This window comes from Pseudorca crassidens, chromosome 3 (genome assembly GCF_039906515.1).
Source record: "Pseudorca crassidens isolate mPseCra1 chromosome 3, mPseCra1.hap1, whole genome shotgun sequence".
Lineage (NCBI taxonomy): Eukaryota > Metazoa > Chordata > Mammalia > Artiodactyla > Delphinidae > Pseudorca > Pseudorca crassidens.
Window position 1 is genome coordinate 146,601,439 of NC_090298.1, and position 13,248 is coordinate 146,614,686.

A 13,248-nucleotide genomic window follows, 5' to 3' on the forward strand; every position below is an offset into this window, starting at 1 on the left:
CAATAATTGGAACTAAGGTAGTCCTTTAAGAGTTACAGAGTAAAATTCACACAATATGAATGAAAGAAATCATCTGTAGATGTTATTCCAGAGGATGACAGAGGTGTTTTTGGAAAGCCTGAATTCCAATCAAGGTGACTTGGCAGTATGTTCGGGGGAAGTCCTACCATGGAGGAGGTGACAGGTCTGCAGTAGAATCATGTGGTCTCTGGAAGAACATCAGTTATCCAGAAGGGAGGGTGGGCCTGGAGCCTTGAAAAAGGTAACTCACAGGACAAGGACTTGGCAGTGTTTATTGGGGACCTTCCAAGGGAGAGAGGCTGGAATCTGCCAGGGTGTTTTCAGGTCCTGGAAAGGTGTTGTCTCTTGTGGGGGAAGGATATTTCATGAGGCCTCAGCACAGTTCTGGGTGACAGCCTCCCCCATACCCTCCCAATTTCTCTTGGCTTTGACTTCAACCCAGGAAGTGATGTTCTGTTTCTAATTGGGTCTCCCTATTGGATTTGCTTACAGGGATACCAGCACTGACCATGGAGCATAACTGCTCTGGCTCCCTCCCTCCCTCCATTTCTTCCTTCCTTTCCTTCTCTCTCTCTTTTTTCCCTCTTGCTCTCCTTCCTCCTCCCCTCTCCATCTTTTTCTCTTTCTGTTCTTGTTTTTTCTTGTATATCTAGTTCTTAGATTTGATTAGTGGAGTGAATTTTGGTTTGTACATAAACCTCCTGTGAGCCTGGGTAGTCTGAGTCGGTTCCCCCAAAGTCTGGTCAACTTTCAGAGCATTGCCAAAATCAGGTTGCTGGACTTGTAATGCTGGGGGGTCAGGCACTAGAATCCGGCACCCTGAGGTGCCAAGTCCTTCTGCCTGAGGGCTCAACTCAACAGCTCTCCTGGCAAAGTCTCTGAGCTCTACTGAACTGCCACATCCTTGGGTGAATATGCAGTTTTGTGGTTTATAACCAATCCGGTTTTGTTTTACTTCCATAAATACTGCCTGTATTTTTCCAGAGCCTTTTAATCTTATTGTATAAATTCCCATAGATGGGCAGGCATAGATCTCTTCTAGAGTGAAGGGAGTCAAAAACAAACAAATGCTTCATTGACTACTGGGCATCTAATGATAGATAATATCCAGTAAAATTCTACTCTTTTTATTTATTTATTTTTATTCATTTGTTTGCGCCGGGTCTTGGGTGCGGCAGGCATGCTCCTTAGTTGTGGCATGAGAACTCTTAGTTGCAGCATGCATGTGGGATCTAGTTCCCTAACCAGAGATCGAACCCAGGCCCCCTGCATTGGGAGCGTGGAGTCTTAACCACTGCACCACCAGGGAAGTCCCTAAATTCTACCCTTTAAAGAATAAAAGACAAGTCTTCCTCGGGTGAACTGAGGCCAGGGGAAACTGGTGCAGTAGAGAATGCAGTGTTCTTGTGACCCCTGAGCCATCGATTTAGCACTTCAGTTTGTCTGCCAACCATGTGAGAAACAGGTGCCAAAGCCTTTACATTAAGGAGCTGCTCACTGCTGGCTTCCCTTGGCAAAATGCCGACTGGCTAACCTTTCTGCATCACTATAGAAAAGGTGAGTAGCTGTTTGCAATTGCAAGTGCATATAGAGCAGATACACTTTTGTCATCATGTTCTGCATCGTATATAGTGTGTGATGAAGCTGTACACAGAGGCAGGGGTTCTTATGGCAGGTGAAGGCTGCTGACGCATCAAATTCCATCACTTTCTGTTCTGGAGACTGTGTTTGCCATGCGGACATTGAGGCAAAAGAAATGACCAGAGCGACATTTCAGGTTCCTCTCCTTTTTGGTTATATTTTGTGTCCCATTGCTCAGGATATTGACTTAATATAAGAAGGAGGCAATTAATTTAATTTAAAGGAAAGCTTATTCATTCATTAAATAAATATTAGCAGAGCACCTGCTCTGTGCCCAGCACTGTGATGCCCTTTCAGCCTAACAGGAACAAACATGAGAAACAAACATTTGTTGCTGGTTCAATGGTGACCAGCAATGTGTGGTTTGGTGGCCTGGACCTATGTCCTTTTGTGCACATTAGAACTACAGGTCACCACTAGGTCATGACAATGGGAATGGGGCTGAATACTATAGGTATAGGACAAAGCTGGGAGGGCAGGGCAGGGATGGTCTGAGAGATGTCCAGACCTGGGCAAAGATACAAGATCACCCCAACATTCCAATCCAAAGGCTTTAGACAGAGTATTTGGGTCTAATTATCTACATCCAGTGGCTTTAGCCAGGCAAATATCTGGCAAGGTAAGTGGTTAAAATATTGGATATGATGTCAGGAGCTAGGAAAACCATAGAAATGGGAGGGGCAGGGTCAAATAAAACTGCCAGTTTAACAGAAGAGAAACATCTCTCCATCCTTCCATTCATCCATTCATTCACTCATTAATTCATTCAGGAAACATTTATTAGTATCTGTTCTGTGAAATTCAAAGATAAATAAAACATGCTACCTACCCTCAAGGAGTTTAGCACCTTGTGGGAAAGAAAGGCAAGTGATAATGATTTGAAATACTAACTAAGCCTTGCTTAGTACAATTTTTTGTGCCAACCCCTGATTTCCTCAGGGTGTTGAAAGAGGGCCAGGTGTCACTTGTACATGTTGTGGATTGCATTACAGGCGAGGAACCCTGAGCTTAGGGAACCCATATCTTTTATAGTGGATAGTAAACCTACCTGCCCTTTGCTTTGAAGGGGGACATTATCTACCTTCTGATGCCATTTGCTATATAAACATTCTTGAAAAGATAATCTATAACCAAGACAGTGTCTCCATTCACAAGATGTGCAGAAACATGAGAGACTCCTGGAAAACTGCTTTCCCAAGATGATCTTTTATTTTTTTAGGATGACAGCTTTTGTGGAAACAGTGAGGAGATACTGAGGGGAGTCCTTGACCTTGGTATCAAAGTGGATTTTGCCCTCCTCCTGTAGGACTCAGTGCTGCTGAGGTATGGCCATGGTGAAACACGTAAATGAGGTCACCAGCAGGAGTGGGAAGGGGGCGTGGTGTAATCAGACACTCTCTCCTATGGGCCAATGGTAAAGGCTTTGCTTTATGAAAAACATGTGGCCCATCCTATTAGCATCTCAGAGCAGATATCTAAAGAGGAAGGCAGTCTGCCCAGGATGGGCATGGAGGAGCGTGTCGCGTACAATTCAGTGTGATGATCTGAAGGAAGGAAGGAAATTAAAATCTGTTGAGGACCTCTTATATCCCAGGCTCTGCAATCGATATTTCTACAACTTCCATTTCACTTAGTCTCATAATAAACTTTTTTCTTTTCTATGGTGGTAAAATACACCTCACATAAAATTTACCATTGTAACCATTTAAAAGTGTACAATTCAGTGTCATTAAGTTCATTCACAAGGTTGTGCAACCATTACCATTATGTAATTCCAGACATTTTCATCACCCCTCTATAGATTTGCCTATTCTGTGTATTCATAACAACCTTTAGCTATAAGTATTGTTATTCCCATTTTACAGATGAGGAAGCCATAGCTCAGAGAAGTTCACATCCTGCCCAAGGTCACAGAGCTGGTAGGTGATGAATGTGATGGGTTCTGTACTGAGCTCTCCAGGTAGAGGAGGAAGGTCAGTCATTTACGTGGCCCTTGAATGAGCTTGGCTTAGAAAGGCTCTCAGGAGCATGTCCCCTGTTAGTGTGTCCAGGGCGTGGAGCAGGGCAGAGGGAGGGGAGCAGGAATCCTGGGCGCTGGGCCTGAATCAGAAGGCAGGCAGGCAGGAGAGGCGCTCCAGGTAGAGGAAGGATCCGACATGTTGTCAGGGGGTGGCCAGTCGGCCGGTAGAGCCAGGACCCCTGCAGGTCTCTCTTGCTAAGGCGGCACCTGGGGCAGAGGCAGCACCCCGATTCTGGAGGTGCTTCCAGCACAGCAGGCCGTGGCCCCTGTACTACAGATCTAACAACTCTGTTTAGTCGGGTGAGCCTGCCAAGAGAATGCCCCAGGAAGTCAGGTTTCTTTTTCTCCAGGGAAACCCAGACCTGTCTTTGGGTGAAAGTCTCTCTCCTCAGCTGCCAATACCCCCAGGCTGCCTGGGGGGCTGAGTGACTGAGCGGGAGTTCATGAATGGCCCCTGGTCAGAGGCAGCTGCCACCTGACGCCTCAGATGGCTGTGTGAGCCTTTTGTTCATCCCCTGGGAACCCATGAGAAGCTGGGTCAGGGCGCTGCACACCCACGGCAGCCTCTCCCTTCGGCCTCAGGGAGGTCTTCACCCAAGCCACTGGGACTCAGGGAGGCCCTTTTCTTGCTTGGGGGCATATGGTAGGTGTGTGGGTGTGTTCATTCTTAGATTCCTAAAACTCAGTAGGCTCATGGCCTCTCCCTCTGGGGAATGTTGGTCTCCTACCTTCCCAGCGCCGCCGGGAAGCAGAAGTGAGTGGGGGAAAGCGGGGTTTCTCTGGGGTGCCCTGGCTCACCCTCTCCTCTCGAGTATCTCTCTCAGTAGGGTATGGCATCCATCAGCCCCGAGGGTCCTCAGAAGGGTTAAGCATTCAGCAAAATGAGCCCTTCCGGATGGGCTGCACCGTAGCAGCTGTCGTGAAGGGCCTCCTCCAGCCCCCGAGGGCCTTTGGGACACAATGGTGGCTGCATCTGGCTGTGTCTGCCTTGGGAGGTGAGGCATGTGCCTTCCTCCCGGCAGTGACCTGGGCGAGCCTGCTCTCTGGGTTAGGATGATGACCCTGCAGTGCCTCGTGGGGGTGAGTGGGAAGGAAGCGGGCAGGGAGGGCACGGGAGCTGTCTGACTGCCCACAGAGATGGATCCTGGGGCGAGTACCCTATTCTCACTTGGCAGAGCGGACACAGAGGCAGGACTGACCTGGGTTCACCCAACTCTGCCACATTGGCCAGGTGCACTTGGGTAAATCCCTTGGCCTCAGCGAGCCTTCACTACCTCTTTTTACAAAGGGTGTAATACCCACCTCAGTGAGTTGTTGTTAGGCTTAAATGAGAGAATGCGTGTGAAGTACCCAGTAGGTGGGCAATAAATGTAAATTTATTAAAGTCAAGTTATTGGAGACTTTGACCTTCCGTGTAGCATTCATGTATCCTAAGAGAGTTAGTGGATTTGCTCACGGCCTCATATCTCTGGGCCTCGAAGCCTGCCTTAGCCTTTTGTGGGACATTTTTCTGATTAGTCACCCTGGTCCCGGCAAGCTGCGTTTCTGTTCTTTGAGTGAGGAAAGCCCCTTGAGACTCCCGCCCTCTCTGCTTACCTACTTTGTTTAGAGTGATTGAGCCTGCATGTGTCATCCCTACTGTCCTGTGGCTTGGGGGGCAGAGAGAAGGATGGTTGTGTATGTTTTGCAGCTAGATGGCTTGGGCTGACATGCTGGCTCTACCACTAATTGTCTAGGTGACCTTGGGCAAGTACCTTCACCTCTCTCTGCCTTACTGTCACCCTTCCTAAGATATAGATATGATCATCTTACATATATACGTCAGGGCTATTGGGCAGATGAGATGAGGTGACCATAGGTGTGTGGGTTTATCTCTGGGCTTTCTATCCTGTTCCATTGATCTATATTTCTGTTTTTGTACCAGTACAATACTGTCTTGATTACTGTAGCTTTGTAGCATAGTCTGAAGTCCAGAAGCCTGATTCCTCCAGCTCCATTTTTCTTTCTCAAGATTGCTTTGGCTATTCGTGGTCTTTTGTGTTTCCATACAAATTGTGAAATATTTTGTTCTAGTTCTGTGAAAAATGCCATTGGTAGTTTGATAGGGATTGCATTGAATCTGTAGATTGCTTTGGGTAGTACAGTCATTTTCACAATGTTGATTCTTCCAATCCAAGAACATGGTATATCTCTCCATCTGTTTGTATCATTTTTAATTTCTTTCATCAGTGTCTTATAGTTTTCTGCATACACATCTTTTGTCTCCTTAGGTAGGCTTATTCCTAGGTATTTTGTTCTTTTTGTTGCAATGGTAAATGGGAGTGTTTCCTTAATTTCACTTTCGGATTTTTCATCATTAATGTATAGGAATGCAAGAGATTTCTGTGCATTAATTTTGTATCCTGCTACTTTACAGATTCATTGATTAGCTCTAGTATTTTTCTGGTAGCATCTTTAGGATTCTCTATGTATAGTATCATGTCATCTGCAAACAGGGACAGCTTTACTTCTTCTTTTCCAATTTGGATTCCTTTTATTTCTTTTTCTTCTCTGATTGCTGTGGCTAAGACTTCCAACACTATGTTGAATAATAGTGGTGAGAGTGGACAACGTTGTCTTGTTCCTCATCTTAGAGGAAATGGCTTCAGTTTTTCACCATTGAGAACGATGTTGGCTGTGGTTTGTCATGTGTGGCCTTTATTATGTTGAGGTAAGTCCCCTCTGTGCCTACTTTCTGGAGGGTTTTTATCATAAATGGGTGTTGAATTTTGTCAAAAGCTTTCCTGCATCTATTGAGATGATCATATGGTTTTTCTCCTTCAATTTGTTAATATGGCGTATCACATGGATTGATCTGCGTATACTGAAGAATCCTTGCATTCCTGGGATAAACCCCACTTGATCATGGTGTATGATCCTTTAATTGCTGTTGGACTCTGTTTGTTAGTATTTTGTTGAGGATTTTTGCATCTATGTTCATCAGTGATATTGGCCTGTAGTTTTCTTTCTTTTTGACATCTTTGTCTGGTTTTGGTATCAGGGTGATCATGGCCTCATCGAATGAGTTTGGGAGTGTTCCTTCCTCTGTTATATTTTGCAAGAATTTGAGAAGGATAGGTGTTAGCTCTTCACTAAATGTTTCATAGAATTCGCCTGTGAAGCCATCTGGTCCTGGGCTATTGTTTGTTGGAAGATTTTTAATCACAGTTTCAATTTCAGTGCTTGTCATTGGCCTGTTTATATTTTCTATTTCTTCCTGGTTCAGTCTCGGAAGGTTGTGCTTTTCTAAGAATTTGTCCATTTCTTCCAGGTTGTCCATTTTATCGGCATGTAGTTGCTTGGAGTAATCTCTCATGATCCTCTGTATTTCTGCAGTGTCAGTTGTTACTTCCCCTTTTTCATTTCTAATTCTGTTGATTTGAGTCTTCTCCCTTTTTTTCTTAGTCTGGCTAACGGCTTATCAATTTTGTTTATCTTCTCAAAGAACCAGCTTTTAGTTTTATTGATCTTTGCTATTGTTTCCTTCATTTCTTTTTCATTTATTTCTGATCTGATCTTTATGATTTCTTTCCTTCTGCTAACTTTGGGGGTTCTTTTGTTGCTGTTCTTCTTCTTTCTCTAATTGATTTAGGTGTAAGGTTAGGTTGTTTATTTGAGATTTTTCTTGTTTCGTGATGTAGGATTATATTGCTACAAACTTCCCTCTTAGAACTGCTGTTGCTGCATCTCATAGGTTTTGGGTCATCGTGTGTTCATTCTCATTTGTTTCTAGGTTTTTTTGATTTCCTCTTTGATTTCTTCAGTGATCTCTTGGTTATTTAGTAGCATATTGTTTAGCCTCCTTGTGTTTGTATTTTTTACAGATTTTTTCCTGTAATTGATATCTAGTCTCATAGTGCTGTGGTCGGAAAAGATACTTGATACGATTTCAATTTTCTTAAATTTACCAAGGCTTGATTTGTGACCCAAGATATGATCTATCCTGGAGAATATTCCATGAGCACTTGAGAAGAAAGTGTATTCTGTTGTTTTTGGATGGAATGTCCTATAAATATCAATTAAGTCCATCTTGTTTAATATATCATTTAAAGCTTGTGTTTCCTTATTTATTTTCATTTTGGATGATCTGTCCATTGGTGAAAGTGGGGTGTTAAAGTCCCCTACTATGAGTGTGTTACTGTCGATTTCCCCTTTTATGGCTGTTAGCACTTGCCTTATGTATTGAGGTGCTCCTATGTTGAGTGCATAAGTATTTACAATTGTTATATCTTCTTCTTGGATTGATCCCTTGATCATTATGTAGTGTCTGTCCTTCCTTGTCTCTTGTAATAGTCTTTATTTTAAAGTCTATTTTATCTGATATGAGAATTGCTACTCCAGCTTTCTTTTGATTTCCATTTGCATGGAATATCTTTTTCCATCCCCTCACTTTCAGTCTGTATGTGTCCCTAGGTCTGAAGTGGGTCTCTTGTAGACAGCATATATATGGGTCTTATTTTTGTATCCATTCAGCCAGTCTGTGTTTTTCATTTGGAAAATTTAATCCACTTACATTTAAGGTAGTTATAGATATATATGTTCCTATTACAATTTTCTTAATTGTTTTGGGTTTGTTATTGTAGGTCTTTTCCTTCTCTTATGTTCCCTGCCTAGAGAAGTTCCTTTAGCATTTGTTGTAAAGCTGGTTTGGTGGTGCTGAATTCTCTTAGCTTTTGCTTGTCTGTAAAGGTTTTAATTTCTCCATCAAATCTGAATGAGATCCTTGCTGCGTAGAGTAATCTTGGTTGTAGGTTTTTCCCTTTCATCACTTTAAATATATCCTGCCACTCCCTTCTGGCTTGCAGAGTTTCTACTGAAAGATCAGCTGTTAACCTTATGGGGATTCCCTTGTGTGTTATTTCTTGTTTTTCCCTTGCTGCTTTTAATATTTTTTCTTTGTATTTAATTTTTGATCATTTGATTAATATGTGTCTTGGCGTGTTTCTCCTTGGATTTATTCTGTATGGGGCTCTGTGTGCTTCCTGGACTTGATTGACTATTTCCTTTCCCATAGTAGGGAAGTTTTCAACTATAATCTGTTCAAATATTTTCTCAGTCCCTTTCTTTTTTCTTCTTGTTCTGGGACCCCTATAATTTGAATGTTGGTGCATTTAATGTTGTCCCAGTTGTCTCTGAGGGTGTCCTCAATTCCTTTCATTCTTTTTGCTTTATTCTTCTCTGCGGTAGTTATTTCCACTATTTTATCTTCTAGGTCACTTATCTGTTCTTCTGCCTCAGTTATTCTGCTATTGATTCCTTCTAGAGAATTTTAAATTTCATTTATTATGTTGTTCATCACTGTTTGCTCTTTCATTCTTCTAAGTCCTTGTTAAATGTTTCTTGCATTTTCTCTATTCTATTTCTAAGATTTTGGATCATCTTTACTATCATTACTCTGAATTCTTTTTCATGCAGACTGCCCATTTCCTCTTCATTTGTTTGGTTTGATGGGTTTTTGCCTTGTTCCTTCATCTGCTGTGTGTTTCTCTGTCTTCTCATTTTGCTTACCTTATGTGTTTGGGGTCTCCTTTTCTCAGGCTGCATGTTCGTAGTTCCCGTTGTTTTTGGTGTCTGTCTCCAGTGGCTAAAGTTGTTTCAGTGGGTTGTGTAGCCTTCCTGGTGGAGGGGACTGGTGCCTGTGTTCTGGTGGATGAGGCTGGACCTTGTCTTTCTGGTGGGCAGGACTTTGTCCGGTGGTGTGTATTATGATTTTAGGCATCCTCTCTGCTAATGGGTGGGGTTGCATTCCTGTCTTGCTAGTTGTTTGGCGTAGGGTGTCTAGCACTGGAGCTTGTTGGTCGTTGAGTGGAGCTGGGTCTTAGCTTTGAGATGGAGATCTCTTGGAGAGCTTTTGCTGTTTGATATTACATGGAGCTGGGAGGTCTCTGGTGGACCAATGTCCTGAACTCGGCTCTCCCACCTCTGAGGCACAGGCCTGACACCTGGCCGGAGCACCAAGACCCTGTCAGCCACACGGCTTTTGGGTCTTCTGCCACTGTTCAGTGGGTGTTCTGTAGGAGTTGTTCCACAGTAGATGTATTTCTGATGTATTTGTGGGGAGGAAGGTGATTTCCACATCTTACTCCTCTGCCATCTTGAAGGTCTCCTCATTCTGAGATCTTAGGATGAAAGATTTCTGTCTTTAAGATCCATATTTCAAATAATTCACAGTCGTTCCATTGTTAATGTTGCCTGGTTAATGTCCCGCTCTCTGTGAATGTCAGCTCTTCCCCGAGAAGCTGCCTGCTGACAGCAGGAATGCTTCTGAGCTGACTGCTCTGCGAGCAGGCACCAGGCCTGGTCCTGGGGTGGTCTCTGGAGTGAAATGCAGCAGCATTTCCCCGCCTTCTCACCAGGGGAGATTAACGTTATTGACCCCTACAATAGACCAGGCAAAGTGTCTAGTGGTCTATAGCTATTATCTCATTTCATCTTTACAACAACCTTAGGCAGGTGGTCTTAACATCCCCATTTTTCAGATGAGGAAACTGAGGCTTATGGAGGTGAAGACTCTTGCTTAAGGTCATACAGCTAATAAATGGCAGAGCTGGAATCTGAACCCAGTCTGACCGGCTATAAAACCTGCTCGCTTTCCCCCACAACATTCTAAGCTTGTGAGTTAAGTTTTATCCTCCCTGCTTTATAAATAAGGAAACAGAGGCTCAGAGAGGTATGATCACTTACCTGAGGTCACATAGCAAGTACATCGCAGCAGTGGGGTTGGAGCCCAAGCCTGTCTGTCTCCAAGGACTCCGGGACAACCTTTCATCCTGGTTCAGCCTGGACTCTAAGGAAGTCACAGTCCCTGGAATCAGGAGAATATTCTGTTCTTCAGTTCCCAGTTCCCAAGCCCAGCACCCACTCCTAGCTTTGTGGGTCTGGCAGAACAAAGAGGTTGTTCTGCCTTTTCTGCCTCTTCACCCCATGGCCTGGAGGGTCTGACTCTGCACTACTGGGGTGAACCCTGAATCAAAAATCAGAAGACTGGGTCAAGTCTTTGTGTCACCCCCTTGACCTTGGGCAAGTCACTCATTTGTAAACTGGGGGCGGTGAGTGCCCTGTTGGCTTCTCAGGGGAGCTGGGGGGGGAGAATCAGAGCAAGCAATGTGGACCAGAAAAGGTTTTGAAACCAGCCCAGGATGGTACACCCATGAGGGGGTAGTATGAGTATCATTATCATTTTGTTGTTTTCTTCCTTCCCTCTCCCCTCTTGCTTTCCTGCAGCCTCTACCAGCAGGAAGGCACTGTGCAGGCCTCTCTCCAAACCCACAGTTAGTGACTCCCTTCTGGTGTGGCTTGTTAGACCACATTTCTCACAGTTTTCGGGCCCTCAGCCCTTGGCCCTCCAACTATCTTGGAGACCTCTCTCTCCCACCCCTGAGAATACTTTATTCCCTAAGGGGAAGATTCCGGGGCAGATAACCCAGCTGCTTTCCTGACAAAACCCAAAAGTAAATAAAGGAAGATTTACTGAGTACCTGCAACTTGCCAGGCACCTGAAATGTTTAATAGTGACAGCAACCCTGAGAATTTTTTCTCATTTACTTTTGATGAAAGCAAGGTTCAGAGGGGCCAGATGCTTAGGGCATGCTGGAGAAAGGATTCCAGCTCTGGGCTGTCTCACTCACTGGGAAGCCAGACCTTCTACTCCATTCTGCACACCCTGCCAACGGGCAGGTCCTTCTGATGCCCAAGTCTGTGGCTGTCTGTCGTGGAGGCTGAAGCCAGGACTAACAAGTCCTGGGCTGGGAAGATTACCTTTTCCTTCAGGCTGCCTAGGATCTTTCAATCACCAGAAGAAATGGAGACTCTGGGGACATCGCTATTCCTGGCCCCTTCATCCCAGCCCCACTTCAGCCTCAGAGCACCAGATGGGCCTGAAGGAGGCAGTGGGCCGAGGCCTTTGTCTGCATCCGGTGCCTGCAGAGGGCAGTCTCTGATGTGGGCGGGAAAGGACGCTGTACTTGGAAGTCAAAGATGCCGCTTCCAGCGGGCACCACCACCAACCGGGTGTGATCTTGGACAGGTCTCATCACTTCTCTGAGCCTTGGCTTCTTGGTCTGTGAAGTGGGACCATATCCTTACCTCACTGCTGTGTGGGCGGGATAAATGAGTCACCCTGTGAAAGTGCTCTAAAGGGAAAGCAGGGTGGGACCTGCTGCATGATGTGCAGGACTCAGAGCAATCATAAATGTGGGTTCCCTTTCAAGGCGGTGGCTGCGGAGCGGGACACTAAGCGCCGGGCCCTTGCAAGCACGGGGCCCCCTGCGTGCCCAGGCGCTGAGGTTAGGGGCGGTGGGGCGCATCCTCCCCCTCGCGGCAGCTGAGCACCGCCTCGGCTCCTGGACCTCATGGTGAGGCCCAGGCTGAGGGTCCCGCGGCTCGTTCGGAGGGGCGTCTGCTCCATCTAGCGGCGCATGGCGAGCAGCACCGCCGCGCGCACCCAGCTGGCCAAGGCCTCCCGTGTTCCACTCACCCTACGTGGGCTAGGGAGTGCTTCCGAGTCACACCGGCGGCCTCATCTTCGTTCCGCATCTCCCATCGCTCACCACGTCCTCTGCATTGTCCTCCAGGGGCTCACACTGGCCCTTCCCGGTCATTAGTTCCTTGGTCCACTCAGCCGCCACTCACTCCCCATGGTTTTGGTCAAATTCACTGAGGTCCCCACCATCCCTCCCAGAGCTGGTCCCTCTTCGGCCTCTGGAGACACCCTCTCTTCAGCTCCATTCCTGCCTGCATCTCCATCTTCCTCGGAGCCCTGTGGCTCTCTGCCACCTCCAGAGAAAGCCCCTTCCCCCAGCCTGGCATCTGAGGCCGTCCCCCTGGTAGCCCCAGCCTGACTCCTCACCGTCCCCATCTTGGCCTGTCCGTGATCCTTTAAACATCCCTGGCTCCCTGACACCCGTCCCTGACTTGGGGTCCCCTCCTCCTGCCTGTGGCCTCTCCAGGTCCCACCTCTGCTGGGAAGCCTTCCAGACTACTAGAATCCTCAGGGGTGCCATCCCCTTTGCGTGAACAGCAGTATGGGGGTGCTGCTGGAGTCAGAGGTGGCCAGGTCGGGGGCGAGCACAGAATGACTTTTTGTGAAATGACTTACATTAGGCATTTAGAATGGCTAAACGTTGTTATGGCCATTATTATCATTATTAAATTCTGTATCCATTAATTACTAGCAGTGACCTTGGGCCCCTGATTTCACTTCGCTGAGCCCCTCCCATCTGGAAAATGGAGATATTATTTTTATTCCTATCGCAGAGGATTGTTATGATGCTAAATGAGGCGCTGTACAGAGGTGCTCTGCATGGAGGAGGTGTGCAAGAGACTAGTCCTCTCCCTTTACTCCATGCTCTGGCCGCTCATCAAATAATCCCTTTTCATAGTTCCTTCTTAGTTAACCAAAATTATTCTGCCTCTCTGGAGGCAGAATGCCTTCTTCCCAGGGGACTTTAGTCTTTTCTCTTAAGGCTTTCAACAGATGGGAGGAGGCCCAGTAGTTATGGAGGATAGTCTGTTTTACTCAAATTTAA